Consider the following 23,033-nt stretch of genomic DNA (forward strand, 5'->3'; position numbering starts at 1 on the left):
ATTAAGTCAGTTCTAATTTGATCAAGTTTGTCATCCCATTATTGAACATAAAATTCTGCAGTACTTTCTGTTGGCCAGTTTGACCTTTAATCATTAAAGAATGAAAGCACTCACCAGTGCTGACTGGAATTTCAATCTTTCCACTCCACAGTACTTGCATTCGAATATCCTCAAGATCAGACACTTGGAAAATATTACTTCAAAGCAAAAGATCCTTCCGATCTAATGAATATTGATGATTCAAAGACTAGTGGTCATATGAATACAGAAGTGATTTCAGTGACGGAAATGCACCAGTTGAAATTTATTTAACAGGAAATGGTCTATCTATCTGCCCAGAGGATTATAGTGAATGGAAATGGCATCTGAGTCCATCAGAAATTGATAGATTGATGCAGTGAACTTATTAAAATATCCAAGAATGTTCATCATACCAGCAATTCGACACATTTCTGGACAGACCCGCAAGAGCATTTTTAAGGACCCTGAAAACTGGACTTTCCCTAATTGTAGAACGGACGAGTGTGCAGCAAGCAACATTCTATATTACTCTGACAACTATGCCAAATCTGATCTATTGCTGGTTGGTTTAGCATTTCTTAATAAAACAGACAGCCGCTGAAGAAACTGACTGCCTGGCCAAAAATTAGAAGGGTAGCAATCATAAACATTTCATAAGAATATCCTCTACTATGCTAATTTGAAATTTTCATAAGAACATAAGAAATAGGAGCAGGAGTAGGCCATTCGGTCCCTCGAGCCTGCTCCGCTATTCAATAAGATCATGGTTAATCTGATTGTGGCCTCAACTCCACTTTTCTGCCTGCCCCCACCCCACCATAACCCTTTACTCCCTTGTATATCAAAAATCTGTCTATCTCAGCCTTGAATTTATTCAATGACCCAGCCTCCACTGCTCTCTGGGGAAGAGAATTCCAAAGATTCACCACCCTCTGAGAGAAGAAAATCCTCCTCATCTCCGTCTTAAAGGGGAGACTCCTTATTTTGAAACTGTGTCCCTACTTCTAGATTCCCCACAAGGGGAAACATCCTCTCAGCATCTACTTTGTCAAGCCTCCTCAGAATCTTATATGTTTCTATAAGATCACCTCTCATTCTTCGAAACTCCAATGAGTATAGGCCCAACCTGCTCAACCTTTCCTCATAAGACAACCTTCATCTCCAGGAATAATCCTTTTCAACACCAAATATTCTCACCACACCTGTGTGAGACTGACTATATCACATGAACAACTACTTGTATCTATATAGCACCTTGAATTAAATAAAACGTCCAAAGGCACTTTATAGAAGCATTATAAAACAAAATTTGACACCGAGCCACATGAGATATTAGGGCAGATAATCAAAAACTTGGTCAAATTGGTAGGTTTTAAGGAATGTCTTAAAGGAGGAAAGTGAGACAGCGAGGCAGAGAGGTTTAGGGAGGGTGTTCCAGAGCTTTGATTTAATATTGGGGATGCTCAAGAGGTCGGAATTAGAGGAGCACAGATACTTCGGAGGATTGTGAGGCTGGAGTAGATTACGGAGATAGGGAACTGCCAGGCTATGGAGGATTTGAAAGGAGGAGCATTTTAAAATTATTCCATTGTTTAACCGGAAGCCAGTGTATGTCAGCAAGCACAGGGGTGATGGGTGAACCGGACTTGATGCAAGTTAGGAAACGGGCAGCAGAGCTTTAGATAACCTCAGGTTTATGGAGGGCAGAACGTGGGAAGTCAGCAAGAAACGCATTAGAATAGTCAAGACTGGAGGAGGGCTTCAGCAGCATAAGAGCTGAGGCAGGGGTAGAGTTGGACAATGCTACGGAGATGGAAATAGGTAGTCTTAGTGATGGCACAGATATGAGGTTGAAAGTGACTGCCCTTGACATCAAGGCAGGGTTTGACTGAGTATGGCAAAACTGGAGTCAATGGAAATCAGGGGATTGAAGGAAGGTCATTGACCTTCAATCATCAGGTCAGAAGTGGGGATGTTCACTGATGATTGCACAATGTTCAGCACCATTTGCGATTCCTCAGATACTGAAGCAGTCCATGTAGAAATGCAGTAAGACCTGGACAATATCCAGGCTTGGGCTGATAAGTGGCAAGTAACATTCGTGCCACACAAGTGCCAGGCAATGACCATCTCCAACAAGAGAGAATCTAACCATCTCCCCTTGATATTCAATGGCATTACCATCACTGAATTCCCCACTATCAACATCCTAGGGGTTACCATTGACCAGAAACTGAACTGGAGTAGCCATATAAATACCGTGGCTACCAGAGCAGGTCAGAGGCTAGGAATCCTGAGGCGAGTAACTCACCTCCTGACTCCCCAAAGCCTGTCCACCATCCACAAAGCACAAGTCAGGAGTGTGATGGAATACTCTCCACTTGCCTGGATAGGTGCAGCTCCAACAACACTCAAGAAGCTCAACACCATCCAGGACAAAGCAGCCCGCTTGATTGGCACACCATCCACAAACATTCACTCCCTCCACCATTGACGCACAGTGGCAACAGTGTGTACCATCTATGAGATGCACTGCAGCAATGCACCAAGGCTCCTTAGACAGCATCTTCCAAACCCGCGACCTCTACCAACTAGAAGGACAAAGCCAGCAGATGCATGGGAACACCACCAGCTGCAAGTTCCCCTCCAAGTCACACATCATCCTGACTTGGAACTATATCGCCGTTCCTTCACTGTCGCTGGTTAAATCCTGGAACTCCCTTCCTAACAGCACTGTGGGTATACCTACCCCACATGGACAGCAGCGGTTCAAGAAGGCAGCTCACTACCACCTTCTCAGGGACAATTAGGGTTGGGCAATAAATGCTGGCCTAGCCAGTGACGCCCACATCCCATGAATGAATTAAAAAAACTACATATGAAAATCAAAATGTTCTCTATAGTATTCACTTAATTGTATAAGGGCAGGTTGCAAAGAACAGCAGCGAGCTTCAAAAAGTGTCAGGCGCTTCGTCCCCAGCAACAGTGCCCGGAGCCACCTTGCCAATGCCATTTTTAAAGGGCTTCAAGCCCTGCAGGTTAATTTAAATGTTTAAAGTGACAGTAGGGAAAAAATTAAAGTGGAACTTTATTAGCAGTTTAAATCCCCTCTCCCACCCGTCAATGAGTAATCAATATCAAAATAGCCCTTTCCAGCCAAACAAATTAAAAAATTAGCTTCCGACCTTCCCTCCCCCCGACCTTTCTGCATTATACCCGTCAACCCCTTCCCAGCAACCCCTCCACCAATCAAGTATGTTTTTGCCATTTACACCCTCCCTCCCCCCCCCCCACCCCAGCCTGAAAATCCCCGACCTGAAAATTTCTCTCCTCCCCTCCTAACCACCAGTGTTATGCCTCGGATCTCCAGACGGAGATCTGAAGGCGCGGGACTTCCGGCAATCAGCTGAAATATCGGTGTGGGATGGCCATCGCTACAAGCTAAGTCATTATTCATTCATTTTAATGTAATGAACATATTTAAATAAAGTCTCCATCGCTGTGCAGCAGGGAGGCTGCCATCAGGTCTTGCAGCTGCCGGTAAAATGGGGTGGGGCCTTCCCGGCGTCGAGATCCGTGGTGGACCTCTCCCGGAAGGATTTTCCGGGTCCCCCCGCCATGACCCCCGACTTTGGTGGTGGGGGGGGGCCTTATAAAATTCAGCCCTGAATCAACAAAGAAGATTAAGGGATGATGTAATTGAGGTGTCTAAAATGATTAAAGAATAGGGTAGATAGACAGGAATTATTTCCTCTGGGAGTACAGAACAAGGGGATATAACCTTAAAATTAGAGCTGGATCATTGAGGGGTGATATCAGGAAGCACTTCTTCCCACAATTTACTCACAGATAGCTCCTACAAACAACATTGTGATCATAACCAGATAATCTGTTTTTTAAATAATGTTGATTGAGGGATAAATTTTGGCCAAGACACACAGGATAACTTACCTGCTCATCTTCAGAATAGTGCCATGGGATCTTTTACATCCACCTGAGACAGCAGACAGGATCTCGGTTTAATATCTCATCTGAAAGACAGTACCTCCAATAGTGTAGCACTCTTTCAATACTGCATTGGAATGTTAGCCTCCACTTTGAGCTCAAGTCTCTAGAGTGGAACTTGAATTCACAATCTCCTGACTCAGAGGTCAGAGTGCTGCCAATTATTAAGCAGCAAGGATATTAAGGACTGTGGAACCAAGGCGGGTAGATGAAATTCAGATACAGATCAGCCATTAACAATTTGAATGGCTCGAGAAGCTAAATGGCCTTCTCCTGTTCCTATGTTCCTTTGTTGTTGTTAAAGATGTGCTTATTACTTCTCCTTTCATAACTAAGAAAAATATTTACTACCTCTTGCTTTTGGGTAGTTCAGTTAAAATATTTAATTTTGTAGTTAGCTAAGCCGCTACTTTATATGACTAATGTACAATAGATAGAATATCACACAAGAAGAAAATTGAAATTGCTGAACACATTTATCACGACAGAAACTGTGAACAGTGAATATTTATGTAGGTGAATGGGCTGTGATGACTCAAAACTATTTTTGCTTCTGTCCAGTTAACCAAACTCCAATTAATTATTTTTGTATTGAGCATATAATATATCCCTTACATATTATATTACATCTCACTTTTCCTTTGTTCCTAGGGGAATGTTACGTTTTTCAGCACACACTGGAACACAATAGATTAAATTTCAATAGTAATGTAATTTTTTTTAATGGAAATCTTTTGATTTATTTGCATGTGTAAAAATGTTCTCAAACAGCATATTTTATCAATCTGAATTATGATTGTAATAAGAATGCTTATCAATTTCTAAATATTGTCTGAACCTTTCATATGCTGAAAAATAAGAACATCAATGTTTACACCTCCAGTTGCTATTTTGCAAGTACACAGCCAGAGCAGCCAATTTTATTTGTAAATTATAAATTTATATAGACAGTCCATGTCCCTATTAAAGTACGTTAAAAACAGCTTCTGTACTTCATCAATTATAAATCTATTGTTCAGTAAATGTTCTGTTGATTAGAGTGCAAAGCTGCTACAAAAAGAAACTCTATTGCACTGGTATTCAGAATCTGCATACACAACTAAACTAGAAACAAACTGATCATAAGGGGTATAGTTAACATAACTTTTTAGACTTTGAACGCTTTTTCAGAAGACCAGTGTTGAGATAAAAAAATAATTAGCAATATCTTACATTGATGTCAATTGATTTTTTTTTCACTAAAATCACTGACATGTAAGATGTATGTTGTAATTATATCTTAAATTACTTCAATAAGTGTTTGCACAATTGGAAAGATTGCATGAAGCCACTCTATAAAAAAAAATTGCTTTGTTTTAATTGGTTATGCCATTCTTTACTTTCCATTTTTCAGTCATTTAAATACACATCTTGGAGATTATTGATGAATATCAATTGCATGTCTGTGTATATTAGTCTCACTTTAGTTCCTTCTCAATTAATCCATGCTTCATTAATGGTGCAAGAGCCCACTAGAAAGTAATAAGTATAAACATATGTTTCAATGCTTTCTGCATGTACTATACTAAAATTTATTTACATTTTTATATTCATTCATGGGATTTGGGTGTTGCCGGCCAGGCCAGGCCCATCCCTAATTGCCCTTGAGAAGGTGATGGTGAGTTGATTAGATTAGATTAGATTAGAGATACAGCACTGAAACAGGCCCTTCGGCCCACCGAGTCTGTGCCGACCCATTTATACTAATCCTACACCAATCCTATATTCCTACCAAACATCCCCACCTGTCCCTATATTTCCCTACCACCTACCTATACTAGTGACAATTTATAATGGCCAATTTACCTATCAACCTGCAAGTCTTTTGGCTTGTGGGAGGAAACCGGAGCACCCGGAGAAAACCCACGCAGACACAGGGAGAACTTGCAAACTCCACACAGGCAGTACCCGGAATCGAACCCGGGTCCCTGGAGCTGTGAGGCTGCGGTGCTAACCACTGTGCCTTCTTGAACCGCTGCAGTCCATTTGGGGTAGGTACACCCACAGTGCTGTTAGGAAGGGAGTTCCAGGATTTTGCTCCAGCGACAGTGAAGGAACGGCGATATAGTTCCAAGTCAGGATAGTGTGTGACTTGGAAGGGAACTTGCAGGTGGTGGTGTTCCCATGCATTTGCTGTCCTTGTCCTTCTAGTTGGTAGAGGTTGCGGGTTTGGAAGATGCTGTCTAAGGAGCCTTGGTGCATTGCTGCAGTGCATCTTGTAGATGGTACACACTGCTGCCACTGTACGTCGGTGGTGGAGGGAGTGAATGTTTGTAGATCGGGTGCCAATCAAGCGGGCTGCTTTGTCCTGGATGGTGTCGAGCTTCTTGAGTGTTGTTGGAGCTGCACCCATCCAGGCAAGTGGAGAGTATTCCATCACACTCCTGACTTCTGCTTCGTAGATGGTGGACAGGTTTTCGGGAGTCAGGAGGTGAGTTACTCGCCTCTGGATTCCTAGCCTCTGACCTGCTCTTATAGCCACGGTATTTATATGGTTACTCCAGTTCAGTTTCTGGTCAATGGTAACCCCTAGGATGTTGATAGTGGGGGATTTAGGGATGGTAATGCCATTGAATATCAAGGGGAGATGGTTAGATTCTCTCTTGTTGCAGATGGTCTTTGCCTGGCACTTGTGTGGCGCGAATGTTAATTGCCACTTATCAGCCCAAGCCTGGATATTGTCCAGGTCTTGCTGCATTTCTACACGGACTGCTTCAGTATTTGAGGAGTCATGAATGTGCGATCATCAGCGAACATCCCCACTTCTGACCTTATGATTGAAGGAAGGTCATTGATGAAGCAGTTGAAGATGGTTGCGCCTAGGACACTACCCTGAGGAACTCCTGCAGTGATGTCTTGAAGCTCAGATGATTGACCTCCAACAACCACAACCATCTTCCTTTGCGCTAGGTATGACTCCAGCCAGCGGAGGGTTTTCCCCCTGATTCCCATTGGCCTCAGTTTTGCTAGGGCTCCTTGATGCCATACTCGGTCAAATGCTGCCTTGATGTCAATGGCAGTCACTCTCACCTCACCTCTTGAGTTCAGCTCTTTTGTCCATGTTTGAACCAAGGCTGTAATGAGGTCAGGAGCCGTGTGGCCCTGGCGGAACCCAAAATGAGCGTCACTGAGCAGGTTATTGCTAAGCAAGTGCCGTTTGATGGCATTGTTGATGACACCTTCCATCACTTTACTAATGATTGAGAGTAGGCTGATGGGGCGGTAATTGGCCGGGTTGGACTTGTCCTGCTTTTTGTGTACAGGACATGCCTGGGCAATTTTCCACATTGCAGGGTAGATGCCAGTGTTGTAGCTGTACTGGAACAGCTTGGCTAGGGGCGCGGCAAGTTCTGGAGCACAGGTCTTCAGTACTATTGCTGGAATATTGTCAGGGCCCATAGCATTTGCAGTATCCAGTGCCTTCAGTCGTTTCTTGATATCATGCAGAGTGAATTGAATTAGCTGAAGTCTGGCATCTGTGATGCTGGGGACTTCAGGAGGAGGCCGAGATGGATCATCAACTCGGCACTTCTGGCTGAAGATTGTTGCAAATGCTTCAGCCTTATCTTTCGCACAGATGTGCTGGGCTCCCCCATCATTGAGGATGGGGATATTTGTGGAGCCACCTCCTCCAGTTATTGTTTAATTGTCCACCACCATTCACGGCTGGATGTGACAGGACTGCAGAGCTTAGATCTGATCCGTTGGTTATAGGATCGCTTAGCTCTGTCTATCGCATGCTGCTTACGCAGTTTGGCACGCATTAGTCCTGTGTTGTAGCGTCATCAGGTTGGACACCTCATTTTGAGGTATGCCTGGTGCTGCTCCTGGCATGCTCTCCTGCACTCTTTATTGAACCAGGGTTGGTCTCCTGGCTTGATGGTAATGGTAGAGTGGGGGATATGCCGGGCCATGAGGTTACAGATTGTGGTTGAGTACAATTCCGCTGCGGCTGAAGTTCCACAGCGCCTCATGGATGCCTGTTTTTGCATTGCTAGATCTGTTCAAAATCTATCCCATTTAGCACGGTGGTAGTGCCACACAACACGATGGAGGGTATCCTCAATGTGAAGGCGGGACTTCATCTCCACAAGGACTGTGCGGAGGTCACTCCTACCAATACAGTCATGGACAGATGCATCTGCAGCAGGCAGATTGATGAGGACGAGGTCAAGTATGTTTTCCCCTCTTGTTGGTTCCCCCACCACCTGCCGCATACCCAGTCTAGCAGATATGTCCTTTAGGACTCTGCCAGCTCGGTCAGTAGTGGTGCTACCGAGCCACTCTTGGTGATGGACATTGAAGTCCCCCACCCAGAGTAGATTCTGGGCCCTTGCCACCCTCAGTGCTTTCTCCAAGTGCTATTCAACATGGAGGAGTACTGACTCATTAGCTGAGGGAGGGAGGTAGGTGGTAATCAGCAGGAGGTTTCCTTGTCCATGTTTGATCTGATGCCATGAGACTTCATGGGGTCCAGAGTCTATGTTGAGGACTCCCAGGGCAACTCCCTCCTGACTGTATACCACTGTGCCACCACCTCTGGTGGATCTGTCCTTCCGGTGGGACAGGACATACCCGGGGATGGTGATGGCAGTGTCTGGGACATTGTCTGTCAGGTATGATTCCGTGAGTATGACTATGTCAGGCTGTTGCTTGACTAGTCTGTGGGACAGCTCTCCCAACTTTGGCACAAACCCCCAGATGTTAGTAAGGAGGACTTTGCAGGGTTAACAGGGCTGGGTTTGCTGTTGTCGTTTCCGGTGCCTCGGTCGATGCCAGGTGGTCTGTCCAGTTTCATTCCTTTTTGTTGACTTTGTCGCGGTTAGATACAATTGAGTGGCTTGCTAGGCCATTTCAGAGGGCATGTAAGAGTCAACCACATTGCTGTGAGTCTGGAGTCACATGTAGGCCAGACCAGCTAAAGGACATTAGTGTACCAAATGGATTTTTACAACAATTGACAATAGTTTTATGGCCGTCATTAAACTAGCTTTTTTTTATTGAAAGGATCTGAGCTCCCCCAATGAGTTTCTCTCGTGAATAACTGAACAATACTGACCAGCAAGGTACCAGGCATAATCGTTGGTCCATGTTGACCTAATTGTATGATAGTAGGAAAAATACAATTAGAAGTCTATGTGTGGACATTAGCTGAAGACTGGATCAGGCTTGGTTGTGATCTTTCATTTCCTATAATCAAATAACCAGCTAATACCTGCTGCCAATGTTCACAGATGAATAATAACTAATATGAGCGATATACTAAGGAATGCCTAGTGACTGTGAAAACTTCTCACCAGCAGTCAATGCCTTCAGAAGAGGTAATGGGGAGATAAAAAGGTCCAAACAATTAATGGAACAACATGTTAACTTGATCAAAGGGGCGTCTGAACATTAAGAAGGAAGCAGTAATATAGAGATTGGAGAGAAGTCATAATACAAAAATTGCATCCCAGGTGAAAATTTATGAGGTAATTAGACAGTCCTTATTATTTTTAAGGCCCAATTGTTTTTTTTTTCCTCTTCGCCTATCTAAGAGCCTCCACTTCAGTGAGGTTTGAAAGTCTTTACCTACTTCCAGTCAGCAAGCGGGAATTAGTCCTACAGAAGGCAGAGGGGGAATAGAAAACACATTTTCATAGTGGCAGCAGATTTAGGCTAAAGCAGAGTATCAAAACAGGTAACATTGCAACTAATCATGACCATACCTGGGCTAGAACAATGTTTTTGTTTCTGGATGTAAAAACAAAAAATATTCATTTCTCATCACATGAATCCCTCATCCTGATCAATTTGGTATTCTCTACCAATAAAAGAAACATAAAACAGAAACCTACAACATAGATATATTAGAAATAAGGTTATTTTCAACCCGACAAATGAATGTTGTTGACTATGTGGGTGCATGTAAAAGTAATTATACAACTATTTCTCATAAATGGGTTGTGCTATCCTTTGGAAACTATATTTTTCCCCTAGTTTCCTTTCTTCCTTTCTTAAAAGCACTGATCCTTGTTGCAGTTTGATTCCATCAGAAAAGATAGGCCTCCAATACCACATCCAAGCAATCATTGGTCTTATACAGGTTGACCCTGAGTGCCAGGAGGCTAGTTGACGTGGTGAGCATCACAGCTGACCCAATCATTTCTTCAACCAGTATCAACACACATGCATTTTCCAGCAAGGGTTACTAGATACTGATTGGAGGCAGAAAGACAAGCTGATTTTCCCTCCCTAATCCAAGGGTTCGGAGGCCAAGTGTAGCATCCAAATGCTGGCCCCATTGAAATAAGCTTATTCAGCACAGAACTTGGAACCATCTGGCCTAGTGCAACATCATATAAAATATTTATCCACTAAGCCACAGGAAAAAAATGATAATCTTATGTTTTTAGCGATTGATCTACTTTTACAATTGTATCCATTTTAAAACAATTAACCCAATGAACTGATCTTGATTAGTACAATGTTTATATAATTGGAAATGTTTATTGGTATCTAATTCTAGAAAAAAAAGTAAGTAGGAAGATTTTAGGCATTTGGAACATTATTTTTAAAGGTTAGCGATTAACAAGATTTTATTATACAAGTAATAGAACATATATCCAACAGCTTGGATTAACTTGTTTCAGCCTTGATTTTAAAGTAAAGTTAATTTTATAATTGAGGATTTAATTACTTAAAAGACTATGGATTAGGCAAAAAGTAATGCACAACAGAATATACCAATATGTTTATTATAAGTAGTGCAATGAATGATGATTAATTATTTTCAGCAAATTCAGCAAATGCTCCATTAACTTCCAGCCAGAAATATGACATGTTATCTTCAGAAATTTCTAGTTCATGAGTCAGAAGACTTTTTGTCACTGGGACAAAATGGGCTTGTAACTGCGACAATGATGGTGTGTGCATGCTAACTGTGCAATTTAAGCAGATTGTACAAGCAAGAGGCAATTGAGTTGTTTAAGGCCCATAGCGTGAGGGAACAGCTGCATGAATAGAGAGTGTTTGACCTGGAATGGAATTTGACACTGATGCATAGTTGACTTGGAACTAATTTCAGCTATTTGAGTCCCTTTTGTGTGCAACTGTTAGGGCAAGACAGTGGAGACCTTCCTTGGATAATGTGAGAGCTTCTAGAAACTATGCATGTCCAGGACAAATGCCAATGTAATGGTTCTGGGTGGACCTGTTCAAACTCAATTACTTGGAGATACCTGATAGTATACAAAGGGAGTGCAGGTTTATAGAGAGCAAAGAGGAATAGTTAGGCAGGAAATGGAAAGTGTGTGACCAACTGCTGGGGTGGGGACTGGGGAGAAAGGAGGAAGACCCAGGTAGAGACAGTACAAGTCTGAAGTGATTAAGTAGGTATACAGTGCTGGATACCTATTATACAGACAAGGACTGTGATTCAGGGGTGGGGATCACAAGCAGACTCCTTTGCTCTTTTTCAAATAGTACCTTGGGTTCTTTTACGCCCACCTGAGAGGGAATACAGGGCCTAAGTTTAACATCCCATATGAAAGGTAGCACCTCTGATACTGCCCATTTCCCTCTGTATTGTACTGAACTGCCAACCTAGATTCTGTGCTCTAGTCTGTAGAGTGGGGCTTGAACTCACTACCTTCTAACTCAGAGGCAAGAACCCTATCACTGTCACCTTCTTCTGCTATGTTCCAACTACATGAGGGTAAAATTGAAGAAAGCAACTGGAATGTGAGGAAACAAAAATGAATGTTATTTAGATGAAAAGTAATCAGTACCACTCTGTTGCATTAATATCATAACTGTTGCATGTTTTTAGACATCAGAACTAGGGGTAAAAATTTCAGAGGGGTTGAAAATGTAATTCTTTGAATCAACATAATTTGCAAATCACAGCATACTATTCATAATGGCAGAGAGCATTACATAAGTTAGCTTAGGTAAAACTATTTTCTAAGTGTATAAAGGATTCTTAGCTGTGCTAAGGAATGTGGATGACAGACTGCAATATTTTAAGTATGTTGATTTTATGGACTAATCACTGCCATGAATTTGCCCATCATTCACATAACTAATGGATAATTATTGAAATGAAACCTATCCATGTCAGTATCAGGTATGGATAGATCCACCAGTATGCTGAGACCACTTAATCATCCTTCTGGTTAGTCAAAGGATTGGACCAACATATTGGTCTAGAAATTTGATATCACATCTGAAAACATCTGGCAGAGGGCAGGCCAATGTTGTATAATCCTGTCCTCATAGCAAGGTGAACATTTATTGCCCATCCCTAGTTATCCTTTACAACTGAGTGACTTGCTGTGCCTCTTCAGAGGGCAATTAAGAGTCAACCACACTGTTGTGGGATGTGTCATTGTATAGCCCAGACTGGGTAAGAACTACAAGTTTTCTTCCCTAAAGGACTTTAGTGGCACAGTTGGATTTTTAATGACAATCCAACAGCTTCATGGCCACTTTTACTCATACCAGCTTTTCATTTCCAGATTATTTCACATGGGTGCTTCTGCCATTGCTACAAGTGCAACTGGAAAAGCACATGGAATTCTAAGTGGGCAAAGATTCATTAGAACTGATCGCCACCCATTTTTTCAAAGTGTTACACCTGTCTCTGCCATTTCCAGGACATTATGGGGACTAGAATCAGCCATCTACTCTCCAGTGATACCAAGAATTAGACTCTCCAATCAGATTGCTGGGAATCAAAATATTGCTCGTAGTTTGTGCCTTGTCAGCTAAATATTAAAACAATTTTAAAATGTCCCCTTTGGTGGGACTTCAGCTCCATATATGAACCATTCAAGTGATAAACTCTGAATTTGTCAATGTGTACATGGGTCGCAGCACTGAGCAGATCGGCCAATCAATATACTCCTCAGAGCACTTTGTCGGCAATAAAACGTTCACTGTAGCCTCTGTTTGAGTATTCTGAGATCCCTGCAACCAGGAATGCCATTTTATTGTTGTGCAGCATGTTAGTAAGCAGCTAAAATCAAAACATAATAATTTCTTCGAGAAACCAAACTACCAAGGATCACTTTATTGAAGGGCCTTCATATATTTAGTGATGTCCTCTGATATTATTTATAGTGAAACTGTAACTGTGTTCTTTATAATTGCACTTATGATTTTGATACAAATAGCAGAAAGAGGAAATTTATTCCCCAAATTTTCAATTTGTAGGCTGATACAGCTCTGACTTATTTGGATTCAGCAGACTGGTCACAAAGTATATGTGAGGTCTTTTGCAAACCTAACTCAACTGCTTCAACTAGAATTTAATAAGGAAGCCCAGATCACCCTTCATGAAAGCACCTCCATAATTGTCCAGCTAGCCTTTCTTAACCTTCCCTAATGCTACAGTATTTAAAATTCAAATTCTTATGCTGATCTCTGCTATCTTTCTACTGTCCTAATTTTCTCAAAGTGTGAACTAATTTGTTTTGCAGGTTTTTCTAAAATCAAATGAAAGCTGCAGGGGTCAACAGTAGGTGTTCTTTGAGCATGAGTTATGTTACACCACCTCCTCCCCATTAATACTTCTGTAATACTAATAAGGAAGAGAGTGCTATCATGAGCCACTCTGGTTAGTCGACTGGCACAATTTTAATGATTCTTCTCCACTGGGGATAAGTACATTTGAATGTTATTTGAGGCTGTCAATCGATATAGTCATGGGAATAAAGGTTTTCTGTTACTAAGAACTAATATGGATGCACAGTCTGTCAAATTCATCAGAAAACTTTCCCTGAGTACGTCAGTTTCAGCCTCAGTAAAAGTGGGAACCAGCAGCAATGGAGTAAACAGGAGAGCATGTGGCAATAGTGGTGAAAGCAATAAGAACCAGCATAACTTATTGCATAAAATGTGTGGAGTATGACCACATGGGGAACACAGTCTCGAGATTCATTTGGCCTAAACATATTGTAAACAGTAAGTTATTGTGTTTCATCTTATTGAAATATTAAGAGAATTCCATAGAATTTAGTACAGTGGAATGGCTAACACCTGTTATGTGTAATGTGAGAGGCTCTGGATGCGTATGTCTGATATGACCACACATATGAGAAATATGTCCAACTGCTTACTTTTAAGATTAACTTTGCTGATCTACAAGAGCCGGGACATCATATCACATGCAGGCGGCCAAAGGTTTCCTGGAGCATGCATTACAGGAGGAGGCCACCCCACAAGCAGAGCAAGTTAGGGAAGAAGAGAATTGGGTAACTGCCCAAATAGGATAGGAAGCGATGACAGCAGACAGTGCAGGAATTCCTTGAGAGAGTTGAATTGACAAAAAAGCATTCGACACTGAATACCTGTGACAATGACAACAACCCAGACAAGGGTAAATACAAGCAATGCCATCATACCCATGAACCATGCATGCAAATGCCAAAAGGAAGGGGTGAAGTGAAGTGTAGAAATGCAGTAATAATAATGAATTTTATAGTCAAGGGAATAGACAGGTACATTTGTAGACACAGTCAAAAATGCAAAATGATATATGCCTCCCAGGTGGCTGAATAAGGGATGTAACAGAGGATGCACAAATTATTTTGCAAATGAAAGGAAAACAGCCAGAAGTCATGGTTCATGTTGGATTCAATAACAAAGGAAGGATTATCACTGAGGACCTGCAAAAGAAGTTTCAGGAATTCAGAGATAGATTAAAGAGTAAAATCTCAAAGGCAGAATATTAAGATTACTTCCATACCAAACACTGGGCATTATAGGACTATTAAGATAAGTGAGGTAAATGCAGGTCTGAAGAGATGGTGATTACTTTTATCAGCCCTCTAGGGACGGGCAGGGTGGCGTGTGGGTCCATAAAATAGTGAGGGAAGTTGGGGGGGATGGAGTGCCCTTCATTTTCCTGATGCCACTTGGTTTTGCCAGGGGCAGGGAAGGCCGAGGATGGCCTTCCACCCAGAGGTCAATTGAAGTCCTTAAGTAGCCAATTAATGACCACTTAAGGGTCTCATCCCTCTTGTGCTGACATTTAACCAGCAGCAGGGGGAACCCTCCACCAGGTGGGGGGGGGCATCCAGTAAAACCAGTCAACCCTCCGTGTGGGCTTGTGGGAGTGGGGGCCCTTCTGCTTGAACAATCTGTGATCCACGGAGGCTCCTGGTGGCAAAACCAGCCCTGTGCCAACACCCACCCCTGTCCACAACAACTCATACTCCCATCCCTCGCTGGGACCTGCCTGACTGGCCGCAGAGTGATCACCCCACTTAGCTGCAGTCCGGGGCTCCATGGCTGCTCCTCGTGCCGGGCCTTCTGCAGTACCAGCAGTGGCCACCACTCCTGGTGGAGCTGCTAGGACTGCTGAGCTGTTAGCACTCTGATTGCCTGGCGGGTCTTGGCAGTGGGATCCCCATCCTTAAAAGGACAAGGGCCCCGGCACCGTGCAATTAACTGCCTGAGCGCTGTAAAATGCAGCTGGGGGACTCCCCCAAACAGCGGAGGCGGTGTTCCCTCGTCTTTTGGGCCAAGTGTCAGGACCCCTGCCAGCTGCATAAAATCCAACCCATGGTATAGGAAGAAGCATGTCAATTCCTGAGAACCATCCTAAGTTAGGTGTGGCCTGTACAGGACAGACTGATGTCATCTGAGCTGGATCTGGAAATAAAGTCATTGATAGAAGAGTACCTAGTCCTGTGGGCAGAATTTAAACTAATATTATATTGGGAAGAAAAAAAAAGGACAAGAAAGTAGAAAGGAAAGCAAAAGGATCTAGGAAAGTAGAAAAAATGTAACAGAGAAACAAGGCAGCAATAAGCAACAAATCAGAAGGAAGTGAAATTAAAAAGAGTAAGATTACTAAATAGACAGATGCAGGTTGAGTTACAAACATACAAGTTATTTCAATAAAATTGATGAACCAGAGGCATTAATTGCTATAGGAGTATGATACATTAACATTAATAATGATATGGCTTAGCTTAGGGCAGTACTGGGAGATAACTTTTCCTGGTGACAGAATATTCAAGACAGTAGGGAAGAAAGGAGAAGCAATTGTGGTATCAATCGAAGTTTCAGACCTGAATTTTACGTTGGGCGGGAGGCCCAGCCCACTGGCCAAAAAGTCGTGGGCAAGCCCACCTCTGCCGGGCCTGGGAGCCATCCTGGTATTTTCTACTCCCCAGGCCCTTAATTGGCCTTGGGAAAGACTTCTGCCACTTTGAGGAAGGAAGTCCCACCTCCAAGAGCTGCCGGCCATTCAGGGGGCCTGCAGCTCTCTGTTCCAGCAGCGCCACCAGGAGCGATGGCCACTGCTGGGACTGCACCCAGCCACAACAGCAAAAGGGACACCGGCCCAGGGAAAAAGGTAAGTGTCTGGGGCCTTGTCGGGGACAATCGGCCAGGCCCTGACGAGGCAAGGGGGTTCGGTTGGGAGGAGGTGTGGAATGTAGTGCAGTGGTGGTGGTTGGGCCCGGGAGTGGGGGGGTGGAGCCCTCCGTGGGGCAGAGGGTGCCCGATCAGGAGGCACCCCCCCCCCCCCCCCCCAGCCTGCAAGGAGACTGCCAGGTTTTACTGGGTGGCCTCCTGGGGGACCTCAGCCGCCCACCTGCCGGTGGTAAAATACCAGCGGAAGCAGAAGGAGGCCCTTAAGCGGCAGTTAACTGGCCATTTATAAGGGCCTTGGTTGACCCGGGGTGAGCAGGCCATTTCTCACCGCCGTCCCTCATAAAATTGCAGCGGGGATGGGAAGGGTCGTGAACGGCACCCCCCCCCCCCCCCCCCCCCCCACCCCACCTCCCACACAATTTTACGAACCCCCCCGCCACCACCCTGCTCCTTGTGGGGAACATAAAATTCCTGCCTCAGTTACAGTATTAGAATGCAAAAAAAAATGGCTGCATCAATTTGGTTAGGCTTAAGAAATAATTAAGAGAAAGTGATAAATGGGTAACTAGTAGTTAATCTTTTAGAGGGCTTAATGTAGGATAAAATTAATACTTAGAAAGACCTGGGTTTGTAAAAAGCAAGTTGTGTATGTCAAATTTAATAGACTTCTTTGAGGCAATAACAAAGTATATTGATAAAGAAAATGGATGTTATGTAAATGAATTTTGAAATGCCATTTGATAAGATACTGCATAAGAGCCTTATTGACATGCACAGTATTAAAGAAAACGCAGTAAATGGTTAGGAGGTTGGTGAAAGGATAACAAGGAGGGTAGTGGTTAATTGATTTTTTTTCCAGACTGGAGGGATATAAACACCAAAGGGCCATTGCTCTTCTCAATATATATAGATCATCTGTTAAAAAAGGATCTTAAGTTTTATAAATAGGGATACAGAATGCTAAAACAAGAAGCAATGTTAAACCTATTTAAATCTCCAGTTAGGTTGCAGTTAGAATATTGCCCAGTTTTGCATCTCCTTCCTTAGGAAGAGGCTATGGAAGAGATTTACTTAGAAGATACCAAAGATGCGAGGTTTTGGTTGTGAGGATAGACTAGAGAAACTGAGGTTCTTTTCATTGCTACTGCGAAGGTTAAATGGAGAGATTATCGAGGTGTTCAAAATTATAAAAGGTTTAATGAGGCAATAGAGTATAATTATTTCTACAAGTAGCTGAACTAGTAACCAGAGGCATAAATTTAAGATAATTTTAAAGGGTATGGGGAAAGGGCAGTGAAATGGCACTCTGGGTTCTTTGAAAGAGCCAGTGCGGCACGAAATGCCTCTTTTATGCCGTAAAATTCTTTGAATATGACTATGAAATGTGGAGAACTATGAAGAATGGATAAAAGTTTGTACTGGGTATATATTCTGTTAAGAATAGAAAGTTGAGCTTTTTATTTGAAAAATATCAACTGTTGTTGTTCTGATCAGGCACATGGATAACATGTTGATGAAAAAATTCTGTTTTTCTATTACCTTGTTCTAATACAGATATCTTCATGTGATATTTCCTTCTATAATTTCTGCAGATGTATAGCTGATTTGCAAAGGTCATTTAATATAATGGAAATGGGGGAATGCTGGATTCTCTGTTTGCTATCTACTAATTCATTTTTCTATGGGCAAACTGTACAAATAAAGATTGATTTCACTCGGTCTAACCTTTATGTTTTGACATTATACTGAATAAAATGATAAAATTTGGCTGTAAACCTCTTGTTTCTGTTGGGATCAACATTCATAAAAGAAAGATTCTTGAAGTTTCTTTTAAAAATATATTAGAAAATCCTGTACCAAAGAAATTAATCGCTCAATATGCAGCAATGCACATACTGCTCATTGTCATTGTGACTGAGTATTCATTTGCAGATTCCTCTGTAACTAATCTAAAAATGAATATTTCATGCATCACTGCAATTTGAGCCCACTTGCCATTACTCTGTATGCTCGATATTTCCTGCATTCTGGGGGCTGAAAATTGCAGTTGAACTAGATTTAGACAAATGCCATTTTATTGAGTTGCATAGCAAAGATGGAAATTTTAGTTTTTGACACTGATATCCAAGTGATACTCATCAAATTTGTTTTTCTCAGAAAACCTGTGGCTGGAGTTCACAACATCAATATGTACCAATCATATTTTCTCTCTCTGGCTGATCATGCAATGAAATGTAACTTAGAAACATTTATGGCACAGAAGAAGGCCATTCAGCCTATCGCAGATAGGTTTATAAGAATTAAATTCATCAGCTGTTATGGTGGGACTTGGATTCATGTCTCCAGATCATTAGTCTAGGCCTCTAGATTGCATATCTTGTAACATAATCACTTTGCTACCATCCCTTAATTCTTCATGAGGCTTTAAGTTACATCGGAAATTGGAACAATGAAAATATGCTCATGATTTTAAAACAAACTTGTCTCCTGAACTTCAAGCATTTGAAATACTTTAATTATATGAATAGATTGTACACTGAAACTATTGGACTTTTTTGAATTTTGACCCTAGCCTCAGAAGTCAATGTATATTTTATACATTATAAAACACTTTATTCTCCTGTATTTTCTAAGAGGTTTATTTAGTGAAGTCAGTATTAGAATGCATGTACAATTGCTGGAAGCCAAACACATGTAGTAATTAACATACATCTACAGTACAAAAAACAGGCCATTCTCCCTAACTGGTCTATGCCAGTGCTAATGTGAGTTTCCTCCCACTTTAATTACCCCTTTCCACCCTGTCCCCATATCCCTCTATTACCTTCTCACTCATGTATGCATGCATCAAGCCCATTCTTGAATGCATCAATGTTCTCTGTTTCAACCGCTCCATGTGGTAGCATGTTCCACATTCTCATCACTCGCTATATAACCCTTCCAATCTTCTTTAGATTTAGATGTGGAAGTGGTGCCAGAAGACTGAGGGATTGCAAAATTGCCCATAAAAACCCTGTCAGTAAAGGGGAGTGGGATACACTCAGCAAATACAGGTCAGTGCGTTTAAAGTCGGAGGTGGGTAAATTTATAGAGACATTCGGTGGAATCTTCCTTTTCCCGCGGAGGCAGGCTTGAAGGTGGAACTGGGAGGAAGTTTTGAAATGAGGGCAGCAAGTCAGCAGTCTGACACGTTCCCACCTCCAGGCAAACTTTCTGGAGGTGGATCATCAATGGCAGCAGCTACCCACCCAGCAGTGGCGGGTAGCCAATTTGAATATTTAAGTGCCCATTTGTGCACAGATTGGAGATGCCACCGGAATCTTCCCGGTGGAGGATGAGCCCTCACTGAGGGCAAAGCCCAGCAGGTACCTGGAAGTGGCTTGTCGAAGGAGGACCCATGAGGCCTGCTATATTTACCCACCCCACCGGAGCCGCTTCTGCCATAGAGCCACAGCTGCCATCCTGTGGAGGAGAGTCCCGCTTCATAATGATGGCCTAGCAGCTTTGGCCACAAATATTTTGTTTTAATTTTAGCATATCTTCTGAGGGTGCCTGCATCTTGAGGTTCACTCGTGTTCACCTGCCTATTACAGTAGTTCTCACTTCTCCCGGTGGGACTGCTGACAGAGTAATGCTGTGGGCCCTCTCACTGAGCCAGCCAAGTGCCTGTCCCATCCCAGAGCTAGCCTCTTAATTGGTCACCTCTGGTAAGATTGCACAGGGAGGCAGCCAGTGAGCACCAGTGGGGTCGGGACCCACATTTGGTCTCGACCTCAGAAAATCATCAAAGGCGGTATGATTCCACCCATTATTTCTGGAAAAAATTAATTGCCACTTGGAAAAATATGAGTTATTAAATGAAAGCCAGCATTGATTTGCAAATCATGTTTGATTAACTTGATTGAGTTCTTTGATGAAGTAATGTAAGGAGTTAATTAGGGTAGTGTGGTTGATGTTGTGTATATGGACTTTGAAAAGGCATTTGACAAATCACCACCCAATAGAACACAAGAAAACAAGAAATAGGAACAGGAATAGACCATATGGCCCATCGAGCCTGCTCCGCCATTCAATATGATTATGGCTGATCTTAGGCTTAAACTTCACTTTCCCACCCGCTCGCCATATCCATATCCTGAGAGATCAAAAATCTGTCTATCCTAGCCTTAAATGATGGAGTGATGGAGCATCCACAACCCTCTGGGGTAGAAAACTCCAAAGATTCACAACCCTTTGAGTGAAGTAATTTCTCCTCATCTCAGTCCTAAATGATCGGCCCCTTATCCTGAGACTGTGCCCCCATGTTTTAGATTGCTCGACCAGCAGAAACAATCTCTCTCAGTGTCTATCCCAGAATTAGAGATCCAAGGGACTAGAGAGAATGAGGAATTAAAGGAAATTAGTATTAGTAAAAAGGTTGTACTGGAGAAATTAATGGGGCTGACGGTTGATAAGCCCCCCAGGACCTGATATTCTACATCCCAGAGTGTTGAAAGAGGTAGCTATGGAGATGGTGGATGCATTGGTGATCATCTTCCAAAATTCTATAGATTCTGGAATGGTTCCTGCAGATTCGGAGGTAGCAAATGTTACCCCACTTTTTAAGAAGGGTGGGAGAGAGAAAACAGGAAACCACAGACCTGTTAGCCTTACATCAGCAGTAGGGAAAATGGTGGAATCTATTCTAAAGGATGTGATAAATAGACGCTTGGATAATAATGATATGATTGGGCATAGATGGATTTATGAATGGGAAATCGTGTTTGACAAACCTGTTGGGGTTTTTTGAGGATTTTACTAACAGAATTGATAAAGGGGAGTCGGTGGACATAGAATACTTGGATTTTCAGAAGGCTTTTGATAAAGTCATGATATGACAGATGCCAGGTAGAAAATACTATTGAGAACCAGGCTGAATATAGAAGGTCCAGAAGGGAAGTGAAAAAGCAAAGAGAGAGCATGAAAAGAGACTGGCAGCTGGCATTAAAGGAAATCCCAAAGTTTTCTATTGGCATATAAATAGTAAAAGGGTGGTAAAAGGAGGAGTGGGGCCAATTAGGGACCAGAAAGGAGATTTACACACGGAGGCAGAGGGAATAGCTGAGGTACTAAATGAATATTTTGCATCTGTCTAGGAAGAAGATGCAACACTGGCAATGTTGAAAGAGGAGATAGGTCAGACAGTAGATGGTTTAAAATTGCTGAAGAGGAATATTGATAAAGAGGATATTAGATAGGCTGTCTGTACTTAAAATGGATAAGGCACCAGGACCAGATGAGATGCATCCAAGGATACTGAGGGAAGTGTGGGTGGAAATCTCAGAGGCACTGGCCATAATTGTTCAGTCTTCCTTAGACTTGGGAGTGGTGACAGAGGACTGGAGAACTGCAAACATTACACCCTTATTCAAAAAAGTGACATGAGGAAAAACATTTTCACCGCAGCGAGTGGTTGTGGTCTAGAATTCGCTGCCTGAGAATGTGGTGGAGGCAGGTTCAATCACAGCATTCAAAAGGGAATTAGACAGTTCTGTGAAAAGGAAGAATGTGCAGAGTTATGGGGGGAAGGCAGGGGAATGGAACTGAGGGAAATGCTCATTCGAAGAACCAGTGCGGACACGATGGGCCAAATGGCCTCCTTTTGCACTGTAACGATTCTGTGATTCTGTGAAGTCCCCCACAGGAGATTGGTTAGCAAAATTAAAGCACCTGGGATAGGAGGTAATATACTGGCATGGGTTAAGGATTGGTTAACAGGCAGAAAACAGAGAGTAGGAATAAACGGGTCATTCTCACATTGGCAGGCTCTGACTAGTGGGGCACCACAAGGATCCATACTTGGGCCCTAGCTGTTCACAATATATATCAATGATTTGGATGTGGGGATCAATTGTAATATTTCCAAGTTTGCGGATGACACAAAACTAGGTGGGAATATGTGCTGTGAGGAAGATGCAAAGCGGGTTCAAGGGGATTTGACAGACTTAGTGAGTGGGCAAAAACATGGCAGATGGAATATAATATAGAAAAATGTGATGTTATTCACTTTGGTAGGAGGAACAGATGTGCACTGTATTTCTTAAATGGTAAGAGATTAGAAAGTGTAGATGTACAAAGGGACCTGGGTGTTCTCATCAATAAGTCACTGAAAGCTAACATGCAGGTGCAGTAAGCACTTAGGAAGGTTAGCCTTTATCGCAAGAGGATTTGAGTACAGGAGTAGTGAAGTCTTGCTTCAATTGTAGAGAACGTTGGTTAGACCATACCTGGAGTACTGTGTGCAGTTTTGGTCCCTTACCTTAGGAAGGGGATTATTGCCATAGAGGGAGTGCAACGAAGGTTCACCAGACTTGTTTCCACGATGACGGGCCTGTCCTTTGAAGACAGATTGGGGAAACAAGGTCTGTATTCTCTAGAGTTTCGAAGAATGAAAGGTGATTTCACTGAATCCTACAAAATACTTAAAGGGATAGACAGGGTAGATGCAGGTAAGATGTTTCCCCTGGTTGGGGAGTCTAGAACCAGGGCACAACATTTCAAAATAAGGGGAAGCCACTTCGGACAGAGATGAGGAGAAATTTCTTTACTCAGAGGGTTGTGAA

General features: G+C 42.6%; 1 protein-coding gene across 3 annotated transcripts in view; it reads left to right on the top strand.

Annotated features, from left to right (window-relative positions):
- LOC137375598 (complexin-2) overlaps window positions 1-23,033 on the top strand; it is a 362,538-nt gene that overhangs the window by 84,513 nt on the left and 254,992 nt on the right. Inside the window, exon 1 of one of the 3 annotated variants that reach the window (XM_068042963.1) lies at window positions 16,350-16,411. The exons of the other annotated variants lie outside the window; for them this stretch is intronic. The gene's annotated coding sequence lies outside the window, so the exon portion shown is untranslated. Of the gene's footprint in view, window positions 1-16,349; window positions 16,412-23,033 lie in introns of those variants that run through there. 3 annotated transcript variants of the gene reach the window in all.

This window comes from Heterodontus francisci, chromosome 12, assembly GCF_036365525.1.
Source record: "Heterodontus francisci isolate sHetFra1 chromosome 12, sHetFra1.hap1, whole genome shotgun sequence".
Classification (NCBI taxonomy): domain Eukaryota; kingdom Metazoa; phylum Chordata; class Chondrichthyes; order Heterodontiformes; family Heterodontidae; genus Heterodontus; species Heterodontus francisci.